Source organism: Cupressus sempervirens, chromosome 10 (assembly GCF_028749045.1).
Source record: "Cupressus sempervirens isolate cs-2001-9-10 chromosome 10, ASM2874904v1, whole genome shotgun sequence".
In the NCBI taxonomy this organism is placed as follows: Eukaryota; Viridiplantae; Streptophyta; class Pinopsida; order Cupressales; family Cupressaceae; genus Cupressus; species Cupressus sempervirens.
Window position 1 is genome coordinate 369,829,437 of NC_143127.1, and position 7,512 is coordinate 369,836,948.

The following is a 7,512-nucleotide window of genomic DNA, read 5'->3' on the forward strand; positions in this document are numbered from 1 at the left end:
CATGATTATACTTGAGGTAGTTATGTTCACACATATGTTCGGTTAAATTGAGACATTGATAATCCATGTCCTTGTCACGAGATTTTACCATATACAATGCCTATACTTGCATTTTAGAATTCCGCTTCAATGATGATTTTTTGAATCCTTAGTATGAAATATGCTAAGAAGGGCACCACTAACTCTAAGATTGGCCTTTAAAGTGGTTGATTTTCCATTTTTTTGTTTTCAAAAAAGATTATATTAGCCCTCCAAATTGAAAGCATCTCTGGCTTGTAGATATTGAGTCGATCCTCATAGGTTCAATCATGCCTTTCTAGTATTATTGCAAGATAGTGTGGATGTTTGTTGTTCTTTCCATTGAGCTTTATAGCTACATATTAACTTTTACCCTTTTTAGATAGGCATGTTCGTTTGCTACATTTTGTATGTCTTTGGACTCGATTGATCAACTCCTCATAATCATGAGCGAGGTCTATCATAAAAATCTCATGTGTATCTAGTAAGCAAGGATCATTTAATGGCGACCGATACACCATATTAGCTCTATGAGATGCATCTCAAGGATTCCATGCACTGACATATTTATCAAAATATTGTTATGAATTCTCTACTTGTGTGTTGTTATGCCAATTAATTATGTCCATGTTTGATGCATTTGGGAGTCAAATAAATCCATGTACATGCCCAGTTCCTCGATGTTACCATTCAATTTTGTACCATCAATTTGTTGTGCCAAGGAGCTTCTCAACTACATCTTTATGGAATATTGTGAACCGTTGATGAAGATATAATCATTTCATATGAGGATTATTAACCACATTGTCCAAACGATTTGTTTGTTTGCATTTCAATTGGAATATAATCTGTCAATAATCTTTGTAGATCTGGCCATTTCATATACGAAATACTCAATGTAAAGAAGAGAGTAGGTGTCCTGAGTTGGTTGATCATATCCATCAATTTATTGCAACACTTATTCTAGTATGGCCTCTTGCCTCACATCCTAGAGCCAAAGTGCTTGAGTTCTTCAGCTAGTTATGTGTCTGGGAGTTGGGCGAAGTGCATGCAAAGGTTTTCAGTGGTTGTTGATTTGTTCTCAACAACAATTTTATGAACAAATACTTTTGCAATTCTATGACTATGATGGTGCATCGCCATATCATTAATAAAATAACAAAACCTAGGATGTCCTCCAAATTTATGATCATGTTATCATATTAGGTGCAGAGCATATTTGTGTATATGCACCTTTCACATCCATGCTTTCATTGGTAGTGCAAGTCCCTCAGGAAATAAAGCATATTTGTGTATATGCACCTCTCACATCCATGCTTTCATTGGTAGTGCAATTCCCTCAAGAAATAAAGCTGGAAATGTTATGTCAAATAATCCTTTTGTATTATACTCATTTACAAGGGATGGCTCTATTGTAGGCCAATCCAAAATGTCCTCTATAGCATCATTGATGTCTAAACATCAATTGTGCTTCTTAGGTTTTATTTTCTATTCTACTATAAGAAAGTTTTTAAATATGATTGTGATTGTATTTTTTAAAATTTTATTGATTTTTTTGAATTACTATAAAGAAAGAAAGATTATAATAGATTTTTGTTTAAATAAATCATGTACATGATTTTGAAAAAATGATATTAAAAAGTTTTATATACTATAATGTTTTTAAAGAAAATTATATTTGAAAACAAAAGTCATATGTTCTTCACCTAAATCAAATTTTAATCCTTTTAGTCATAATTTAAAAAAAAAATAAAAAAAATTTTAATAGTTCTGTAATTAATTATTAATTGTGTAAAAGTTTAATGATTTTAGGCAAAAGTACATTACAAAATTACATCATAAAAGCTTTTTCTATAAGAAATATAATTTTAAGATTTCTTAGTTTCATTTTACATTAAAAGTATATTTATTGGTCAACTGAATATTTTAGTCGATAGGCTATTTGTGGGAATTTTGTTCTTAGAAATTAATTTTTTGACGAAAAAGATGTCAGTTGGCTGGAGAAGTCGTCAGTTTGGCCAAAAAATTGTAAGTCCTTCCCATTATTTAGTTACCGGTCAATTTTTATGTCACTCCACTTCTAACTTTTGCTTTGATATTTATTAGTTGTTATGTCCACTTTTATCTATTGTTTTTCTTTTTACGTTTATTTTAAAAAGAAATTACTTATGATCACCAAATTAGCGCATGTCGTGATCTCTATTTATTTAACTTTTGATTTTTAAAATTGTTTTAGATTTTAGTTTTTAAATTATTTTAAATTATTTTTTATATTAGTTTAGTTTTTTTTTAAATATATATTTTTAGTTTTGGCAATTTATTTAGTCAATAGAATATTTGTTAGAGATGTTGCTATTTTTTCATATTATTTTTTGGTATTTTTTCTGATTAATTTTTCATAATAGATTTTTTGATGAGATTTTTTAAATGATTATTTTTTTCATATTTGACAAATTGAATTCAAATAAATAATATTTATTAATCCATTTAAAAGATTTTAGTAAATATTATGTTATTTAAATTGAAAATTATTGATAATCTAATTTGTTCACATAAGATTATATTTTAAATCTTCACTTTTAACATATGTGTTTTTCCCTATTTATTTTAAAAATAATTATTTGTGATCTCCACATTAGCTCATGTTATGATCTTTATTATTTAACTTTTGGTTTTTAAAATTGATTTATTGTTATATTAGTTTAGTTTTTTCTTTAAATATTGTTTTTTATTTTCTACGTTAATTTTTTCATATTATTTTTTTGTGTTTCTCTTATTAATTTTTCATAATAGATTTTTTATGGTGTGTTTTAAAATAATTTTTTTCATATATGATAAATTGAATTTAAATAAATAATATTTATTAATCTATTTAAAAGATTAAGTAGTACATATTATGTTATTTAAATTAAAAAATATTATTAATCTACTTCGTTCACATAAGATTATTTAAAAAAAATTAATTTTATTATCGAACACCTATTAGCTTATCGTTACAAGCACAAAAGCATGCAACTTCTAGAGTTCTTATATTACTTGATATAATTGCTAAATATGACAAATGCCACGACACCTTCACATTAAACTCTTAGACAACTTTTTATCTCCAAAATGATTATTACATCTAAAATAAACATATCAAGGCCAACTAACATATACACATAAAATAAACATATCAAGCCTTTAATTTTCCAGTCTGTGAATGTTGTTTTGGAGCTCCTTGAATAAAATTAACAAATAGTATTTAGGGCCTTAGCTTTTCAATAGATAAACTCTTTTCCTTCCCTGCATCCTGCGCTTCCTCTGTTGTTAAAACCCACTTTCTACACTCATGAAGCTTATTCAGTTGTTATCCTTTTTCATGTCATTGGTAGAAAATGTTATTAATATGAGAAATGGGATCTTCTTAGCATCGCTTATGTAGAAATACAAATTAAAAAACTCTTCAATCTAGGTTCTCTAGGGTTTTTATTATTATTAATTCTAACGAGGATTACGTATTGTATTTTTTCAAAAAAAAAAAAAAAAAGTTTTAAATTATCAATAAAGCATGGATCTTACATGAAATAGGTAAAAACAAGTTATGGAATTGATAATATAAATTTGGAATTGAATATAAAAGTATTAATTGTGTCCTAATAGTGATTTGTTTTTGCAATCAAAGTGCAAAGGAGTATTTTTAATGTGCTTATTTATGTATGTGAAGATTGTATGATAAAGTAAGAGATTGGTTGTGTGTAGAAAACTAATTTAGTATTTTAAATTGAAAATACAATATTTTTATTTATTCAATTTAATTATTTTGTTTCTTGAAGAGTCATAATCCTTAATAATTGATTCTGGATTGTTTGTGGCTTCCAGTGCCATTGCAAAATGTAAATAGAATCTCTCTAAAAATATTTGGGAATAGGTGTATAATGGTGCCAAAGAAGTCCATTGCATGAAAGATAGCCTACGCAAGTAAACAAAACATTAATGAGACCCTGCAAGTGTGTTTTTAATTCAATCTCCTAACATGAACAGTCTGTGTGAAATAAAATATGGACAAATTTGCACAAACCTTTATAAAAAAGACCATCACTCATATATCATAATATGTCAATTTGTCAATTCAACCAATTCAACCAACTTAATGTAGTTTGGGTATCTTACAAGCCCGAGAACTATAAAGCATAGAATGCAATAAAAAATCGTTGGAATGTCAACAGAAACTTACTATATAGATGTAGAAATTTTAAAATTTTAGGAGACAAAAATTCCTGACCAGACCTTTTTAAGGACTTAATAGTTCTTTTATGTTTTTAAAAGCTCCTGCATATTTCTCAAATTCGGTATATTTTTTGAAATAACTAGTTAATAATAAAAAATGATGTATAAAAGTACATAATCCACAAAATTGTTCAAATTTCTTTCTCCATCAAAGTTCTCAATAAGTTCAACATCAGGTTGATGGATTCCACTACTGCTTTCGCCATTACGTGTGAAATTGGTACACATTATGTAAGAACCATGTTCTAAACAAAAATTCCACGTCAGAGAAGAACACAAAATGCGGAAAAGAAACCAATCAACTTTGAAAAGTAAAAAAGAACTCATTCGTTATCCATTAACTAATAAAATGAATACAATTAGATTACCAATGAATTTAGCATAACACTAAGGTGCTAATTTACATTGCATATACATCATATGCCATTACATACATGAACAATAGTACATCTCTGACTTTAAGGATTACAATATCCGAAAATCAAAGATTACATCAATTGAATGATAATGTACATCATCGCCAAGATGAAGATACAAGACCATAAGATAAATTTTGAAACTTGATAGGTGTTCTGAAAGTGTATTCGGTCTCCAAAGCCATCAGATGTCGTCCATTTGCTATCTAAGACGAGAGTGTGGCCTAGGCACTTTTACCTCGCCAACAAAAAAGTGTTTATTCCCCCAGGATTCTTGCTAACATGAAGAATGCCTCAACCTTGGCACGAGAAGCCTAGCTTCCCATAAGAAGATGGATTAGATGGATCCGGTGCAATTGTGAAACATACTACATACAACCATGTGCCTAGTAGTCTAATCACAAAATGTGGCAGGGAAAAGAAAATAACACTACACATCTACCCGTATGTAGTGAAAGAAAAACTATAACATATCTACCCACATGCACATTTCTTTTAAACTAATGCATATCTACACATATGCAAACTTGAAAGAAAGCATAGTCACACAGCTGTGCTACATGTCAAAAACAACATATTTAAATGCATATATTAAATGGCTTGGCCGAGCACTGAAATTTGTCAACAATACTGAGATAGAGATAAAAATAAATGAATCCTATTCTTAGAATTTTGGCAGGTTGAGAGAAGCAAAACATAATGCGTCAATGCCCACCCTCCATATTGCCACATTACACCCTTCCATAAGGATTTAAACATCAACGATCTGTCCGTCTACAAGTATCAATAATCTATCTTTGAATCTATTGTTTCAAGTAACTTATGGACTAAGATTGCATTAAGAGTAGTATTAGCGTTACTAAAAGAATGTCAAACAACAATTAGAAAAGTGTGCAGATTCAACCTATGATGTTTCAAGAATTACTGAACAAACAAATTAAGGAAGCAATATTACGCAACCAATAAGTACATAGACCAATAAACATTATTTAAATATTAGAGTATTGGATCCTTTTTACAACAGTAAGGAACCCAATAGCCACCTATAGTAACGTTTTCTTTTTTTACCACAACAATATAGTAGAAAAAGAGATAAACATTTAACACTCAGGCAATCATAAAAAAAGGTTTTCCAAATTACAACTAGATTGAACTAAAATCAACATAATCTAGTATTACTATGTTAGAAGAATACCAATTTACATTCACCATTCTCAACTTGAATTAAACAACAACCTAACTTATTCTTAACATCAAACAATTTCTCTTAGATTTAACATACCAAGCATTAATCTTTGAGGGTACTAATTTCCTAATCTGGAATTCAACACCAACAAGGCTTAAAGATCCAAAGATAGCCACATAGTAGTCTTTTTATAGTTCTCTTCCCAATGGCCTATTAGTGTATAGGGAACATATTGGATTCAACATTTTCTACTTAAGGGTCACTAGAACCTTTGCCTTATTGCTTTAAGGAAAGAAACACAATTCGGGTATAATTTTATGTAAGAACCAAGTACTTTAGCAAAATCTAGACAGAATGATGGTAACATGAAAACAACTGAAATAACTCACACAACCATTATATTGCTTGGAATTTAGTTGGCAAGGTTGGCTAGATTATGCATAAATATAGACTGACATTAATCCCTCTCATTCTGTTCTAATTGTGTTGGATTCACTAAGGAGTAAAAAGAATCCCACTGAAAAAGTACTCTATTCTGACATTAACATTGTAAGGTAGTAAAGAACCTTGACAAACAATTTAAACCCTTATTTAATTGATTTAATATAACACGACAATGCTATAGAATGAAATGGTGAACATGAGGGTTATAGTTATTTTATCTCAGTTGAACTTTTAAAGTACAACAATTAAGGTCCATGGGAAATGAGCAAGAGGTTTTATGTATTCATACATGCTCAAAAGTGGAATATCACGTTTTCCTTCGCTGTCAACAATGTCACACAACTTATAGCATGCGAAGAAAACATCTAAATAAAAACTTGCCACTACTAATCACAAGTTACTTCATGGTTTAATAGATAGATAACATAAATGTTCTCATAAAATCAAATTGATTCAACTCCCCTTTTAGGGAATTTACATGGATAAGGTGTCAAAGATATTCATAAAATGTGGTTGCAAGAAGCACATAAGCTAAACACCCACCCCAATATTTAGCTTGAAAATAGAAATAATGCACTCCAGATTTGAGTTTGAAAGTAAATACAAATGTCAATAAATAAATAAATAAATAAATAAATAAATAAATAAATAAATATATATATATATATATATATATATATATATATATATATATATATATATATATATATATATATATATATCGGTGTGCTCAAATTAATCCCTCCCCCATTACACTGATTCTAACTCCTTTCAACTATCAATGCTTCCCTTTCCATGGTCCAATGCCCTCCTTTCAACGATGACCTTCCAAGAATACCCAGCTGCCAATGGCCTTTTCCACCACCGCATTTTCTTTTGTATTGCTATTTTGCATAATTGATCCAATTTTGGGTTATTTCTTTCTTTTTAAAACCTACCCATTTTTTATTGTCTTCCATGGGTGATAAGTTAAAATATCTTCAACATCTAGAGTTAATTTCCAGTGCACATTTTTCTAACAAGAATAATATTATATGCATGCTCGTTTCTCTACCAATTAAATGGTGATCTACAATGTAAGAGGATTATTACTTAACATTATAAGAGCATCACATGAAGATATTCACAATACCAACATAAATATCAAGTTACCATTTTCAAAGATAAGAACAAATACTA